Source organism: Brachyistius frenatus, unplaced genomic scaffold, assembly GCF_029030835.1.
Source record: "Brachyistius frenatus isolate BFR_SWC_R1_liver_20210118 unplaced genomic scaffold, ASM2903083v1 Contig_39, whole genome shotgun sequence".
Lineage (NCBI taxonomy): Eukaryota > Metazoa > Chordata > Actinopteri > Embiotocidae > Brachyistius > Brachyistius frenatus.
The window spans coordinates 1,336,059-1,352,500 of NW_027210638.1; the positions used below are offsets into that span (position 1 = coordinate 1,336,059).

At 40.5% G+C, this 16,442-nt stretch overlaps 1 protein-coding gene across 4 annotated transcripts in view; it reads left to right on the top strand.

The window, feature by feature from the left end:
• The window catches only part of LOC138622825 (leucine-rich repeat-containing protein 4C-like), a 157,507-nt gene that overhangs the window by 99,505 nt on the left and 41,560 nt on the right, over positions 1 to 16,442 (top strand). The window contains exon 3 of one of the 4 annotated variants that reach the window (XM_069701907.1): positions 3,484 to 3,562. The exons of 2 other annotated variants lie outside the window; for them this stretch is intronic. The gene's annotated coding sequence lies outside the window, so the exon portion shown is untranslated. Of the gene's footprint in view, positions 1 to 1,858; positions 3,563 to 16,442 lie in introns of those variants that run through there. One more of the 4 variants, XM_069701906.1, reaches the window with a different exon arrangement.

Sequence of the window (16,442 nt, forward strand, 5' to 3'; positions counted from 1 at the left end):
TTTTTAACCTCTGCATATTGACAGACCACCCTCTCAACTTTTATTCCACCTTGTGTAACGAATGACCTCTTTTGCAAATGACGCACAAGTGCCCTGCACAGAAATCACTATTTGCTAAATATGCTAAATGTGCTTTATCTCTTACATTCTGCCAAGCACTGGTGTAAAGGCCACACATTAGTATTAGTAGTTACATTAGTATTATTTTATCTCAAATTGAATATGCTGGAGCATAGAGACTGAAGAAATGAAACAAGTGCAACTGTCCAAACTGTAAAATTCATGTGTCAGATTGGCTAAGAATATGTTGATTAATTTATTCTGAATGCAATGATTTGCAGTGGGGTTATAGGCAATGTATTTTCACAACAACAACAACAACAAAAAACCCTCTTAATATCCCAAAGCTTAACTTTGAAGAAGATTATTTCTACCAGTCAAGCCTCTGTAGCCTCAAAAGTATGACGAATAAAGAAAAAGAGTATGAAGTCCAGTGATGGTTACAGCAAATGAATAGGAAGACGTGATCACCACATATATAGAGACAGACACCTCGCTGGAGAGAAGTAAAAGCTTTACATCAAAACATTAAGCGCGGCAGTCATACAGCACCATGACATACATTATAGAAGAGAGCCCTCAAAAATAACCTCAGCAAAAGAAAAAATTCTGACCTGAGCAATTACATGTGAATGACATGAAAATGCTCGAGATTCAAAGGGTGTCATTCAAAATGCTGCTTCACTATCTTGAAAAGCAAAGCAAGTTTGCATGATAATTCATTTTCATTCACTTGCTCAATAAGACCTCAGTAAAATGTGAGGCAGGACGAATTAAGTGAAAAAAAGAGTTATTTAATGTTGTCTCCTTCGACTGGAAAGCAAGAGGGCGGAACTCTTTACTGCCATATGCCAGACGCACAGACAGGCAGGTCGACAGTTATGAAGACAGATGAATGATACAACGCCTTTAGCACTGAGGGAAATGAGATCAGATGTTGACAGCTAGATGGACAGAGCCCTGGTCTGGCATTCAAATGTTTTCTCACATCTCCTGTCACATGGTCTGTGAGTGCATCCTCTCTCTAGATGAGATGTGCTCTAACTGGCCTATCTGCAAATTCATACTTTTTCTTAGCTCCATTATACATATTGTATAATATTACTGAGTTTAGCATAATATGTGCAGCATAGCAGGTTGCCAGAGATAAACGCTTCACAAGCAATAATCTTTCTGAAGACCTGAAGTCTCCTGTGTCAGCCACCGTGCTAAAAATCTGCAACGTGTAGGCCTATTTCATAATTCATAACACTCAGCCAGCATTTATAAATAGGGTCTAAAGTGCTGAAGCCTTGGAAAGATTATAACACCTATTAATCTGTTTTCTGGAAAGTCAAACTTGTCACAGTACTCCCCTCATGTGCTTTACATTTATTCCTTTCTGTGACTGTGTGGACAATATTCTTTTCACCGTAACAATGCAGGCCCCTTGTCTCCTGTTGTTGCCTAGCAGCTTTTTAAAATACAAATATATATAATATAAACAACGACTATATAAACAAAACCTAGTTCGTCATGGGAGAGCAGTCCTATGCGAAAATCAGCCTGAGGCCCCTTTCACAATATCATGCACTTAACAGGCGAAGAGAGCCGGTAGGTGGCAGTCGTGTCCTTGCTTGATACACATGGGAGGGATCTCTCTCTCTCTCTCTCTCTCCTCTCTCTGTCTCCCCACTTGAGCTAAATCTCTCTCTCTCTCTCTCTTTTTCCTGTCACTTGCTCGCTCGCTTTATTTTTTTTCTCTCTGGCAGGCACACTCACTCACTCTCTCTCTCTCTCTCTCTCTCACACACACACACACACACGCACACGCACACACAAATAAACAATAATTTGCGTTTGTTTTGCCCATTAAAACTGACCAATGAAAGAGAAGGACGCAGGTAAAGAATACATTAAGGGACGTCAGACTTCAGAGAAAGATAAATGCATATGGTTCCCTGCAAAGGCAAAATTTTAGAAGCTCCAGAAGTACAAGCAGAGCAACGTGAAGACTGAAAGAGAGGGAAAACAATATTTCCTGCTCTCGCTGCTTCAGTCCTGCGGCTGACGGCTCAGTCGACCCACCAGCAGTGACTGGCGGAACAGCCTCAGTTGGAGACAACAGCTTGTCGGTGGGAGGTAACCTACACGATGACCCCCTCCTGAACTTATCAATTCATTGTCCGTCTGTGCAGCGCCGTGCGTTTTTATTTAGGTACGGAAATGCCGAGCGCACCGAAGCACGGTAAAGCGCACCGATGGATGCAACCTGCTTGCGCGTATTGGAACGGGCTCATTTGTGACCACATTTGAAGCAGCCTAAAACACACCGCAGTCCAGAGACCAGAAGACAGGGCTAGGACGATCGGCACTTTCTGGATAATAATCCTTACCCCTGTGTCACATCAATGGCGAGGCGAGGCTCGAATTGCCGAAGTACATACAGAGATGGAGCAAGGGCGCAGAATTGACGACTGGTGAACTATATACCTAACTCCCGTCCAGACAAATCAAGGCTCGGTGCGGAAAACATGTAAGATTTGAGCTTTTTTGTGAACAAGGAAGACTCTTCACACTTGAAGTCGCTGCCTGAATTTCTAATGGAGCTTTAAATGCTTCTGGAGGATCCCGCTGGATTTTTTTTTTTTTCTCCCTTCGATGTTGCATCCCAGCATTTTCCTCTCGAATATGGAGAACTGAGCAAACTGAAGACAGAGATCATCTTTAATCGCGACAATTTACACCTCTCTAATGAACAGGATACTTATTCGATCACTATACTGCTTGTCTTATTTCGTCGATATAACCAGGTGGGAAAATAGGTATCTTGAAATCCGCATCGGGTTGTGCGGTGAAATTAAATCGGGGTTGATGTATAAGAAGTAGCTATTAGAGACTTGATGAAAAGTTATTTTTGAGACGAAAGACAGCGGGACGTTAAAATAACCCCAACTCTGCCGCTCAATGTGTGGATAATCCGCCATACAGTCTAAATGACGGGCTTTTGAGGATGTATACACCAGGACATTGACCACACGAGGTTACCCGTGCTCTGCATGCTTTTGGAGAGGTCACTTTTTAAACATAAAATTGAAACTGGAGATAAGAATCAAAAGCAGTGTTTCTTTACATCCAGCCCACTCATCATTTGGAGAAAACGTGGGACCACAGTGGGTATCGCTTTGCATCGGGAGAGTAGTTTCAACAATGGCACTTGTGGGTGCCTCCGTGTTATGTGCGTCCTGAAAAAAGAGAGGAAATATCCGATACATTATCATCACTGAGAGTTAATAGCATGTCATCCGGACTAATATGTGGATTACATACCACGTCGTTTTGAGAGTGGGAGCGCAATGAGTCTGAGAAGAAAGTGCCACCACGGATTCTGAAAAATCGCCTGAGAATTGCGGATTTTTTTTTTTTTTTTTTTTTCCGATGCAGTTTTTGGGGAGGACGCGGAAGAGGGACTCTTCTCCGTCTAAAGCAGAGATCCTCCAGTCCCTGGCGACTTCGTGAATGAGTAAGTTATTATTTGTGGTTTACAGAACATGTAGGTCTGATTGCCTTACCCATCTCTATAATATAAGTAGCCAAATTCAGCATCTTCTTTCTGTTGGCTGTCTAAATGTGGTAGTTTTTTTTTTTTCTTTCTTTTTCTTCTTTTGATGACATCAGTAATATGAACTGAACCAGGGCACGGCACTTCCAATGTTTTACCCTCACTAATGGTGTGGCCTTTAAAACATATTTAATCGTGCGCTGATTTGGAAGATAAGGGAAAGAAGCGCGCGCTCGCATCGGTCTGCTTGCTTTCATTGCGCGCCCTTGAGTGCGCGAGCGTCAGGCTTATGTCATGAGCAGTAAAAAGAAGAACGAGTTTCTATCAAGCAGAGTCAAATACATATTTGAAGAGGGACGTGTAAGAAATGCACGTGGTCCGGTTTTTTCACAATGTAACGTGCTGGATGCGGCCAAGGCACCTGCACTCCTTAATCCACCTATCAATCCACCCAGTCTGTACCCGTGTGCGCTCAACCTACGTTCAGTATCTGAAAATCTGCACGTGCACCTGTGTAGTAACCTCTGGGAAATAGTTAAAGGTATACATAAAGCATTTGGTATTGGTATATCAAATTAAAGATTGCATCTCTGGCTGGCATATTTGACTGCTGCATAAGTGACACAATGACATCCGTCTTATCTTCTTTCTTTAACATCTTTTTTTTTTCTGCGTGTGATTTCTACGAAAGGGGCTTGTTCATTCCCTCTGTGGTAACCTGCGAAGGAGCTGTCCATTTTCGTGGTGCTGAAATTAAAATCTGCTGTCTTCCCAACCTCTACTCAACTGGTGAAGACGTCTTCACCAGTTGAGCAGATGTTGTAGTTTATGGCTTGAAAATATGAGCCTCAAAACTGCTGAATATAATCCTCTCACAGTATATGCCACTAAGCAGCATATGACGCTGTCATGACATTTTAGGGGGGCATGTGTGTGAAAGATAAGAACTTGAAAAGATAATTGCTGCTGTACCGAGTTGTGTTGCAAAACCTAATTTTTTACAAGTTTAAACACAGTATAGAGCAGTTGATCTCCTCTCATCTGCTACTTTGAGGTAGAAATGACGACATCTGTATGATGAGTACCTGCTAAGCAAAGATTACAAACCACTGTTCCAATTTAATGTCGCTGCCTTTGAACTCTGTATCTGGTGAGCCGAAAAACAGATGTTTGTCATGTTGGTGACAAACCAGTGTTGGTGGTAAAAGCATAAATAGAGGTGGCTGTCACTCTTCAGGCAAAGAATAAATTGCATCTCTCACCTGTGAAAGTGAGAAACATGGCAAACATTATTCACCCACTGAAAGAAAAGCCCTCCATATGATGGAGTGGCATCACCTTGGGGAGACAAATTAGACTGCTGATTTTATGTTTTTGCCCTGTCAGAGGGTTTAGCGTGATAAATCCTCCCTACATATTCCCAAGATTACAGTTGTTTGTTAGAAACTGGTGCAGTGTGATTCATGGTAATAAGAAGAGAGACCATTCCTCCTCCCCATTTAACACTCCTCAAACCTTTTCATCCCTGTGGAGATTTTCTAGGAGGTGGATGTGGGCTGTAGGTTTAGGGTGTCGTGGGCTGTATAAAGATCCAGCCAACGTAAGGAGCAAGTGACTTTAAAAGTGACTGATTGACTGGTGTTTGTTTATTTCACTCTGCGAGACTGACAGCAGCTGTATCCCCTGTGTGTCCCTATTAGTTATTCTAAGCAGTGGGAAATAGCCTCAGAGCAGGTGCAGCAGAGGGACCAAGTGGGACTTCCTGCTGCTCACACAAAGCCAATCTTCAGCTGATAATGTTTCCACCATAGACATCTGTTTTGTGTCCAATTTCTCCAGTCATTGTTGTCTGACTTATCTATTGAAAATCATTCCAAGCAACCATGTCAGAAAATTAATGAACTTGTCATCTGGTAAAGGGCACTACTGCAATGAGGTTCCATGGTCTCACAAAGCGACAGGGTGTATACCCATGCTCCCTTCCCACTCTCCCTTTGTCATTTTTTTCCCCCTCCTCAGCCTGTAAGTCAGTTCAGATGAAGGCCAGAACTTGGTGCTATATAATAAAATGTTCATTTCTCAAATCGGATTAATCTCTGTAAAGGCCAGTTTAGGACACCATTAGCATTCATTTCTTTCACTGCTGGGGACTTGTATCAATAATGGCACTACCCATACACTTTTAATCTTCTCATGGTATAACATCTCTCAGGGGGTTTCATTCAAGGAGAAAGGGAATTGTAACAGTGATCTGTTATCAAGTTCTTTGCCTTTTGTATTGGAAACCAGCAGTGCTATGCTGGTGGTCTGAAGTGGAAGGCTGGATAGGAGTTGAAAGGCCCTAATACTGGAGGTGAAAGAAGCTTTTAAATAAAGATGACGTTGACAGCAACAATATAATGGATTTCATAATACAGAATTCAGAGCAGAAAATATATATTATCATTCATTTTTGATAGGGTTTGTAAGTTGTTTCAAGGACACATTTCATTTCTCAGTGTTTTGCACTTCATTTCCTACAACAGCCTGCATAGCATAGCTCTATTGGAATAAGCTATGGTTAATATAATGAATGAATCCTTATTACGAGTGTATTTCTTCCTCCATAAATATTGGCAGTGGCACAGGGGTCCAGCACAAGTGTGTCATATCAAAAGTTAACTGACAAAGTTCATGTTAACTTTAATCCACATTGTTTTGACAAGTTAGTCCTTGCCAGCTCTCAGCGGAGAAACTTTGAAAGTGCAATGGGTTTTGAGATCAGGACAGAAGCAGCATCAACATAACTTGAAGCAGTTGCAAAGTGCATCGTGGCTGATGATTGCGGATTTTATACATGAGGGAGTCACGTGTTAATTAATCATGCATTGCTGCCGAGGTAGGCAAGAAGAGAGTCATCTTAAAGGAATTGACATGTAGAAGAGGCTTTCGTAAGCCAACAGGGAGTTATCTCTAACATGAAGTCTGCATCACAGGCAGCTATTATAAGTGTGATTAAAAAAAAAAAAAAAAACATCAGTTTATTCTAAACTGTGTTGGTGGCTGATGCATGTAATCTTTTGAAGAGAGTTTTGTGGTTGAATGTGGCAATTTGTCACAGTTGTTTCACTGTAGAGAGAACTGTAACAATAAAATCCTCATATGGCCTTTCCCGGGAAATTTTTGTTTCCAGTCTGCTACTATCCAGTCGGAACCTGAAACTGTTGTATGCTTTTATAATATAATATATTCTATCAACTAAACATAAGCCAACATCTTGGGAACAACACACATACATGGACAGACATGTATGGTATCTGCAGTGGCCCTAATCATTAGTCATCCTTTCCAGCATGTCTGTTTGAATGTTTTGTCCACGGAAAGAACAGCTGAGCAGGGAGACGGCCGCAGCACATTCCACCAGTCGATGGATTAATCAATTGGCATTCCAGCTCAGCCCATCCATCTCAAGGAATAATCTGAGAGACATCATAAAAGTGCCATTCTATCATGCCAGAGACCAGGGAGCATTTCGCCCTTTTTTTTTTTTTTTTGCTCTGCCTCTACTGCCAGTCTTATTGTGGGAACATAAGTGGATTAAATGACATATAGATAAGTATGCTTAATGTGGCAACAATATGAGGTGTTTGCTGGTAGTTTTCCTATTATGAAATAATAGTTTACAATATTTCTGCTGCTGTAAGTCCGGGCTCAAAAGGAATTCTTCCAACTCCATCAATATCTCCCCATTTGCTCGCTACCTTTGTCAAATTCAGCTAAGAGCACTGACCTGAATTCAGGATGCATCATTACTCACTACTTCCCTGACATCACCCACCTTGCCAGTCGTGATGATGGTGTCGTTTTGCCTTAGTGATCGTCACTTTCCTCTCTGCTGCCAGTCTCTCTTTTCTTGACCTCGCTGAAATGTCACGTGCTGCTAAAATGACAGTGACAGCACCTGAGGTAGGACTGATGTGATGGCTCAGTTAATAACAGCTCACTTAAGTACAGGGAAAATCCTTGCAGAGACTCTCTCTCTCTCTCTCTCTCTCTCTCTCTCTCTCTCTCTCTCTCTCTCTCTCTCTCTCTCTCTCACACACACACACACACACACACACACACACACACACACACACACACACACACACACACACACACACACACACACACACACACACACACACACACACACACACACATAATATAGATATATGCAGCACAGAGGACTCATTCTTCCTGCCTTCAGGGCAACTGGGAAGGGGCTGTTCAAAGTGATATTGGCCCTGGCCACCACATACATTTTTGCTGTTAAATTAAAAGGTTAAATGAGGTGGGAGAGGTTGGTGGGCTATCTCTTACTGCTTCGCTTTATTTGTCCTGAATGTTCCTCTTGAAGATATAGATATTTAAGTACTTCTTAGGATAAAAAAAAAGAAAGAACAAAAGGCAATCAAGGAGAAAATTGAAGGCAGGGCTGGAAAGGAGATCTTCCTCTCAAGCACTGTCTTCTCAATCTTTTGTTGTTGACAGCGGAATTTAGAGTGAGCTGCGCATGCTCAGTTCTCTGTGGTCTGTTCTCTAAACACTCAAAGTTAAAAACATTTGAACTGGAGAGATGCCCTTCGAACAGGTTTTTAGTGGTTGCATAGCAACAGAGCCGGGGCTTACACATCCCTAGGCAGCTTACGAGCTGCTAGCTAAAACAGAGGTTGTCGATAGACGCCAGTCCACAGTGACAAAACCAGAATTCAATACCGTAGGCTAAAGCCACAATTCTATTAGAGCTATAGTTTGCGTTGTAGGTTCTGTAATGTGCATCTTCCAATGGAGCCTGAATCCTGTCAATCAATTCAGTCTGCCTGATGTTCGTGAATTCAAAGAAAAGCTTAGTTACAGTGGACACAAGCTTGTGCATGTGTGTGCAAGAGGATGTTCAGCCTACCTTTTAACTTGTAGTGTTGTTTTTTAGATGAAAAGAAAATCCCCTGTAGCTGTAATGGATACTTGACCTGTTAGAGCTGATGGGCTTCTCCCTGTAGAGAAGAAACAGGATTTTTGTTATACAGTGTTTTGTCCATAACAAATTGTGAGCTTTATCTGCGGGGGTAGTTACAAAGATTTTGTACTAGCCAAGCAGAAATAGCATTTGACAAAGATCCACTTAAATTTCAGTAGTTTCCTCAGGTGAAAGTACCAACATACAGGGAACCTGGAAGTGTGGTTGTACTAACAGACAAAAGAAGAGCTGTTGAAATTTGTAGAGATTATATTGAGCAAAATAATTTCATGAAAAATTCAGCTGCCCTTTGAGAACACATGTCAATGTTGTAATGTTAAGAAGCAATGCATTTCAGTAGCCTTCATCAATGTTTGACCCTGAGCAACAGTAAGATGCACGAACAACATGACGAGTGGAGTAGTCTTATCCTGCAATAAATATTGAACAGGAGGCTGCTCATTCAGTGGTTAAGAAAAAAAAAAGGCTTTTTAAAACTAAATTGAATAAGCTTCGTGGACAAAAAAGACATTCACATCAAGTATACCGTTAAAGTGGTAGGTTTGGCCTTTATGATTGAATGTGAACTTGAAAGCCAAGTGCACATGAGCTGTTCCATAATCAAAAGCTATGCAGAGTGTAAGATTTAAAAAAACAAACAAAAAAAAACCTTTTTCTGTAGACGTTTGTTGCAGTAGTGTGTATGCATGTGTCTAAAAGCGCATGCGGGTCCCTCCTAAACTGGTGCCTTCTGCACACCCAGGAGTGCAGAATGAATGTCTGGGATCTGGACATCTGGGTTGAGCATTGCCGTCTGTCCCCCAGATCTGCTTTTTAACTCATAAGCCCAATCGGGCTGACAATCAGTGGGTAGCTCAATTCAGCTTGGCAGCAGGAGTCTGGTCACCAGTCAAAGCCTCACAATACAACACAGCATGGTCACACCACAGCAAGCAGTCACATTGTTAGACTGTGGAGCTATACAGACATTGCACCTTTTGATCATTCCGAGGAAAAAAAATATCCCTGTGTCTATAACCACAGAGTCTTGCACCTTTAAAAACACACCAATGTGCCAAATCCCGACAAAATGTACCTGCTGTGAAATATTTGGCACGGAAAAAAACCTCATTGAAACACAGAAGAACGAACTAATTCCAGGACAGAGCACATACTCCGTGTTCTGTGCTTACGATTATCTGTTTTCACTCATGAGTGCATGGGCATGCATGTGGACATGATGCGTGTGCCTATCTCAGTGTGGATCTGTGCGAATGTCGGTATATTTCTGTATTTCTCTCACTCCCCACTCACCCTGTTAGTCTCTGACCTTAATGTGTCACTCATCCTGGCACCTGCATGTAGGCAAGGCTGCCCTACTATGATAGTTTTGATCTGACAAGGATTGACTTACACTTGATTTAATCCAAGTTGTCTCTATAGAGTCTACTGTGGTACCAGTGTGTTTCACTGCTCAGGTCAAGGCCTTGTGGCGAGGGCTGTCAGTTCGCTCCTCTGCTGCATGTGTGAGGAAGAAAAGAAATGCGGCAGAAAACGCTGTATGAATTGAGAATGTCTGGTTAATGGGTTATTTCCCTTATAGACAACATGAATTAATCCAAAACAGATGCCACTTCATGTAATGAAACCCTTGCACTTTCCAAACAGGCAGCTTGTCAGGATTTAAGATTAGGAGAAAAGCCTTATTTATATTGTGGTGGCATTTTATTTTAAAAGCATATAAGGCTCCTTAGTTCTTTAACTTTGCACATTAAAAAACAAGGCTCCAATGAGGGGCAATGTCAATAGTAAACAAAAACAGTGAATAAGAGAAATTAACAAATTTACACATAACAGCAAATGTTGCACAGCATGTTGCACATTCTTGATCAAATGACAAGTATTAATCTGCATGTCAGTGTGTGATATTTCTCAAGAAAGAAAACAGAATTTAATTGATGGAATTGAGTAGTCTGTGAAAGCAGTAGCGAGGGAGCTAATCATGCTTGATAGGAAGCGTGTGCGTGCGTGTGCGTGCGTGTGTGTGTGTGTGTGTGTGTGTGTGTGTGTGTGTGTGTGTGTGTGTGTGTGTGTGTGTGTGTGTGTGTGTGTGTGTGTACATACTGCCCAATGGCTAGCCTCCTGCTGCCTGTGCCAGACTCCTCAGCATTTGGCTGCAGACCGTCTGTCACTGAGGAGAGAAAAAAAAAGTAACACATTCAAGGCCTTGTCATATTTCATATAATTTTAGTGAATACATTAACATAATTTTGACAACTGGCAGGTATGTGTTGGAAACTGAGTAGGTATATTATCTGAAAGTAAGTAATGTAATGTTTCAGCACGTTAAGGTATAAATTCCAGTTGGACCCGTCATGAGTATAAACGGATTAACAAATGCCGAGAAAGTAATACTACCTGACTGGATTCAAATCATTGCATCTTTCTGGCCTTGAATCATTTATTGAGCAGATTTGTAGAAGATAAATGTTTGTTACACATCTACTGCAAAGCCACCAAACACTTGTTATTGCATGACAAGTCCTTTTGTCTGTTATTGAGTCTTAAAACCTTTGTTTAAGTAAACTGTCACACATAAATACAATTTTTTAAAGAATGTTATAGATATGAGGCAGGTTGCAACACTAACATCAGGAAATATGACATTTGACTGTACAAAAGAGAATGTTTTAAGGATTAATTTAAGGCAAACAGATTGAAGGGAGGTAAAACATTTCTCCACATGACAGAGATGAAGGTTTCATTCCCAGCCGTGATACCTCCAGCTTTGTTGTGAATAGTTCTTGCCAATGTTTGCAGGTGAAAAGCCAGTGAGGAATCATTATTTGCTCGCTCCAGTGACTTGCCGATTGCAGTAACTGCACAGAGGGGGGTCGGATGTGGCGGGGGCGACATGAATCTCTCTCAAAATAGTTGTACGTTTTCATATTTCATTTTACTCTGTTGATACTTCTTAACACTTCTAAGCTCCTAAATTTAGTTGAATCAAAAGATAAAGTAATTTTATCTTTTATATTATATATATATATATATAAACATATATATATATATACTTTATCTTTAATTTAATAAAGTAATTTTTTTAATATCAAGCATCATGTATAGTTTTGATATTGTCCCATTCTACACAATACATAGAAAATATTTGGTTTATTTATAGCTAGTTGATGATTTTATGCAATGTGGAGCTCAGATATAATATTTCTAAATGATGTTGTTTGCATTTTTCGAGCAGCTGCGACCTTCTCATGAAGTCACGCTATCTGTGGAAGAGTCCTTGATATGCCTTGTGACTTTGTGGTTTGATCCTTCGCTGCTCCAGAGTCTGTTGCAGTGATATAGTGATTATGTATAGTAACAGGGGAGCGTTCCAGGCTCTATGTTGACTACTAATTGGGCTCCAGTGTAACGAATGTGTCATATTAATGACCCAGATCTAGCTCATTGTAATATTCATGAGGTGTGTGGTTTGCTTTTTCCCTCTGGGGCTGCACGATGCCGAGGTTTATGAGTGTGTGTGTGTGAACGATAGAGTTTGTATGTTGATGTAGATGCAAGCATGGGTGATAGGAACAAAGGTCGGTCACCGTGTACAGCTCTTCAATTTATCCTTTTGTGTTCTTGAAAAGCAATGACAGCGCGTGTAACCTTGTTTCTATGATGTGGGTTTCCCTCTATCCCAATGCTACTTGATAATAAAAGGTGTGTTGATTTAAATCTGCATCTGATCTGCAGACCAGTTTAGAGTAATCAGTTCCCTTTCTGTAACCTTATGTTGAAAAAGGGACAGGAAAAAAAAGCAGGTGGTCTATGTTAAATCATCCATTTCAAAAGCAAATCCAGAATGAGCTGTTATTGCAGAGGATGACAAAGCCCTTTGGGACATGTATTGTTTTTTTATGACCGTGTGGATAGGTTAAAAGGGTCCTCTGTGCTTGATGAAACAGGTGGGACTCCTATGGTCGCTGGCATGAAATCCTTCCTATTCCCACAGTGTGGTCTGCATTTGCATAACACTAATCGAAGCATAAAAGAGAATCAGATTCTTTCTGTTTTCATTAGCTTCATCTGCAGCTCTTTCTTTAATGTCCTGGCCATCATTGCATTTTTTTTTCATTTTTTTTTTTTTTCATTTTTTTTGCTCTAAGGCACAATTTTGCTGTTCTATTTCTTTTTGCAAAGCTTGAATTGGAATATGTAGTTTGTATTTAAAAGAGGTCACATGAATGTGAGGCGTGCCTTACGGCTAAAAAGGTTAAACTGCTTCAGCAAGGAGGTAGAACAGAAACAAGTTATTCCTATTGTACTGTGGAAAAGATCACAATGGACATGCCTGGTTGACTGATTAGACAGGACAAGGTCTTTTGAAGGACATATAAGTGTCACATCTTGATTGTGGGATCTGTAAGTCAGGAACCGCTGCCTCACTAATCTCTCATCACTGTGTGTACTGAGGGTCAAAAACTTCACAGTGTGCTGCTCTTTCTACGTGACGTGTCCTAATTGGAATTCTTCTTTTAGTTTTATTTCAGTGTTCGCTTTTGAATGATGAACCCGAATGGCAAATTGTGTTTCCTTGGACAGACTAAAATGATGCATTAAAAACAAGGGGTGTTACACTGGCTTCTGTCTTCCAAAGACAAATTAGATTTTAATGAAGAATGAAAGTGGCTCGGTGGTGTCTCTGGGATAACGTCAGATCCAGCACAGTAACTTTTGTGCAGTGATGAGGCATTCATTACAGCCAGTTAAGAATGGCAGCTATCAATCTATAAATGAGCTGTATAAGTCATATAAATTATACTGCAAGTGTTGGAAGCACACCCATAAATGTCAAAAATGCAAATACTCTTCAATGGATGAGTGGGCAAACAGGGGGAACTGTGGAGGAGTCTTTTTTACACCCCAAAAAGCTCGGCTCCCCGATCCTCTCATTTAACGTGACAATGGAGGATTTCATCATTGTAAGGGAAATGAGATTCACTGACTTAGGGGAGAGCTACGCCAGTGTTATCAGTGGTGAAATAGGAGAACACATCTTCATAAGACTGTTCTGCCATTTTTGTACTCATTTGTTCCAACATCAAAGGATCGGCTGCATTGTGATTACAGCCTCTGTGAAGTGGACCTCAATCCAAATTAATTGATGGAGCAACACTGAAATATTCGAACAAGAACGGTATTGTTGTGTACGCTTGAGTGAAAAAGTTCAGCATTCATTTTTGAAGTGAAATGAAAATTTGTAGGTTGTTTTCCACTGACTTTTTATCTGTCTGTGAAGAGGATTTGTTTTTTTAGCTTTTAAGTTTTGAAAAACTGTATGACATCAAATTTTAAAATAGATCTAGGCTACAGGACATATTGACATGAGGTTTGAATTGAAGATGATACATGCTGTTCATCAATCACACATTAGTCACTATGCCTCTGCAATCTGCACAGGCGAGATTTTACGGACTAAATGTTATATTTAAAAATGGAATATATTCTCTATAATTAGTTTGAATCAGGGTTAGGTAATACCACTGAGTGTATTGAATTAAGCAAGGGTTTACTTCACTTCATTCAATTATATTTTAACTTGAATTGTGATACAGATATTGTATCACTGGTAAATTACCATTTCAAGAACTGAGTTATTAATCAAGCAGAATTAAATCAAAAGTCTTGGACTGTGCTGAAGTGATCATGAGAAAAAAATGATAGAAAAAAAAATGAAGGTACATTCATGTCATCTGAGGATACAATACATTCTAATTCACCTTTGTGGGACTGGGACAATATGTTGCATTTTGGGATTGAGTAGATACATAGATTAGTTGCTACAGGCAAGGCATTATCTGTATTATTTGCTTTTGAAATGTATCACCCTCTTACAGTTGTGGTTTAATGCTTCCCTCACCTTGAAAATGGGTAACAGGCCAAGAAGACTGCTGTTTGCTCCACACTTCCAGTGTGCTGAGTGTGTTTGCTGTAGCTTTTGGTGTGTTCGACCTGCTTGTGAACTCGGACAGCGAGTTAATGGTCACTTGCCAGATGCCTACTAACCTGGTAGTGAGTGTGACATTGCAGTCCCACTTTCTCTAGCTGTGCCTTTGGCTGTCATTCAGCTCAGCGGGATTAGGGAACCTTCCCTCAGCCTCTCTACCTAATCAAGGAAGTGTCTGTCATAATGATACTCCTGTCTCTAGACTTTGCAGTAAACTAGCATTTTGAGTAACAGTTTGTTTACCGTTTTTAAAGAGCCAGATTACATTTACCGGAGCCATGGCATCTCTCACAGTACCCTAATTTTATGTCTTTGAATAACCTCAAGGTACAGGAAAGAACCATACAGATGGACAAACAAAGAATGCTTGGGAGAATGTGTTAAGATGGAGGATTACACTTTGACATACCATCGGGGGAACCTTCGCCTTTTAAGTTCAGTTGAGGTCCAATGTAATTTGCCATGTTTTAAGTTCAATGCCCAGGGGGTATTACGGGATTTAAAGACTTTGTGAAATGTGTTAGACTACATATGCTTATAAATATTAAAAGAAAATACAGGCAGGAGAAAAAGAGAGACCATATCCTGGCTAATATACAGCAGAGTAACATTAATACATACACATTTATTATCCCAATTAGTGAAGGTAAACAAGGAAGTGTATCAGAAATTGCAGATTAATGAGTGGGAAACAAATTACTTTTACTACAAATTATGTAAAAAAGATAAGATGTATTTTGCTTTTAAAATAATTAAAATGTACTTCAGTACCATGAGACAGTGCCCTCATAACAACGTGCACATTCTACTGCAAGTTTTTAAAATATAAATTACAGCCAAACCCAATACATTAGGTAATGTAGTATCATACATTTATTGTGCTGATCTGTGACCTCCTGAAAACACAGCATGTTTCTGTAAGGGGACAGAAAAATCAGGGGAAAATCCAATAAATTATTATTTTAGAAAACCAGGCCACTTTTAGTACAAATTGTAAGTTAAGGTACCCTTTAGGCGGTACTAACCCCATGTTACTCCAGAGCTCACCGGCAAATTGTTGAGTACTGTTTTACTGACTACTGAAAGTGGAATGTCTACTATGAATATAAAGTAGAGCATTTATGAGAAGGCACATATGCTGTCTCTAAGTGGAAGTAAATTTTTTAAAGCAATCTGTGTTCTTCTCTGCACGTACCATACCAATACAGAAAGTAACAACTCTTGTCGTGTATAATTCACATTTATGTGGTTCAGTTCAAAATATTAAAGTCTGTAGTGCTTTTCTGCTGACTTGTTTTAAAATATTGTTCTGTCATTTTGTCTGGCCCCTGAAGTCTCCTCATTTTGTCTGTCTCTCATTTTCCAAACTCTCTCATTCTCTTGCCACGCTGTTTAACACTAAGTGCTGTATCTTCCCTTCTCATCTCCACTATTCTGCTTCACATTTTCTCTTTTACTAATCTCAATGTGCTTTATGAAAAGTAATTGGTTTAGAGAACTGTTTATCCACTTGCTCCACATGTCCCAGCTCATGTGATGCTGAATCTGGAAACCTGTGTGTCTTCAATCACACAGCTATTTCAGGGGAGCGACAATATCCCGGTTGATTTGATCTCTACTGTTCCTTCAGTAATAGGAAAGCTAAAGACGGCTGGCTGCTATGGGATCACGCAAATAAGGCAGGCTTGGGGGGAGGAGGGTGGGGGGGCAAAGCTCCTCCAGAAAGCAAGCACATCAGCGCTATTGTTAGCACATAGCAGGAGATTAGCGCTGATGGCTGTATGTGAGCAAGCAGGCTTGGCTGGTCGGATGCTAACCCAGCCCACCCCTGCTGTCACTGCCACCATGTCACA